This window comes from Arvicanthis niloticus, chromosome 7, assembly GCF_011762505.2.
Source record: "Arvicanthis niloticus isolate mArvNil1 chromosome 7, mArvNil1.pat.X, whole genome shotgun sequence".
Lineage (NCBI taxonomy): Eukaryota > Metazoa > Chordata > Mammalia > Rodentia > Muridae > Arvicanthis > Arvicanthis niloticus.
This window is the reverse complement of record NC_047664.1, coordinates 80558686-80559790: the sequence shown is the minus strand read 5'-3', so window position 1 is coordinate 80559790 and position 1105 is coordinate 80558686. Positions and strand designations below refer to the sequence as shown.

Below are 1105 nucleotides of genomic sequence, written 5' to 3'. Positions count from 1 at the left end.
AGAAAAACTATGATAAAATACGTTGTAGGAGGTTTTTCCTACAAAAATTTTCATCCAAAACAAGGAAAAACCATCTAATAATCTTAACATATGATGAAGAATAATAACAATTTTGATATCTGGTTACCTCTGTGTCTTCGTCTTCATGTAAAGATGACAAATCATTGTGTTTGTCATATCTCTTGATTCTCCTTTTCTTTATTCTTTGTTTTAAGATGGTAATGATATGACTTTATTTTACACTAGTAGGGGGCATGAAGAAATTCTCTTTAATGAATTTGGCAGTTAGCTTTACTCAGAATATTTTAGTAATGCATATGTTAAAAAGTATTCATCTTAGTAATTGTTCTGTAGTCCAAATATAGTCTTGGAAAACAACATTTAGAATACAGAAGCCTCTAAAGTAAGGAAACAGTAAAAAAAAAATAGATTAAAACAACAACAGTACAGTATTGATATGGCTCAGATTTTAGAACTTTCTTACTGCATCATCTATGTCAGAAATGTTTCCTCATCTGGCTTCATTGCTCCATATTTAGAGAAGTACTCTTTCTTCTTGGTTTCATTTCCATTTCTGAGGGCATACAGCATTCTCTAATACCAATTAGAATACTTTTTTTAAAGTTATAGTCACTGACCAATCTCATCTTCCCATTCAGAAACAAATTATCATCTCTGCTGCTGCACCTCTGCACGAAACATCTGAAAGCTCTAGAAATCTCACTAGGCTTTTTTGCTTCACAGGTCTCTCTGGAAAAACTTGCCCTTTCCTCTTTAATGGTTTTTCAATTTTGCTGTCAGAATCACTGCCAGTATAGCTTGAAGAAACAAATCTCTTTGATTTCCTCATTGCTCCTGTCTTTTGTTATTCGGGGCTCCTGGCCCTGCCATCCAATAGCCTCTTGCTCACTTGCTCACTTGCTCACTTGCTCATTTCTTTGATCTTGTTCTGGATGATCCAGACTGCATTCCAGGCACCCCTCTTGTTTACCAATCACTGCTTTATATGTCTGTTGTTGAAAATTATCCCCTCTTGAAAACATGTTTGTACCTTGTGTTATGTTTGACAACCCTGTCTCAGTGAAGCTTTCTGTATGATGAATTC

The 1105-nt window shown here is 34.8% G+C and overlaps 1 pseudogene; it reads right to left on the bottom strand.

The window, feature by feature from the left end:
* Window positions 1-469: 469 nt before the first annotated feature.
* On the bottom strand, window positions 470-850 carry LOC117712424 (activated RNA polymerase II transcriptional coactivator p15 pseudogene; annotated as a pseudogene).
* Window positions 851-1105: the final 255 nt, after the last annotated feature.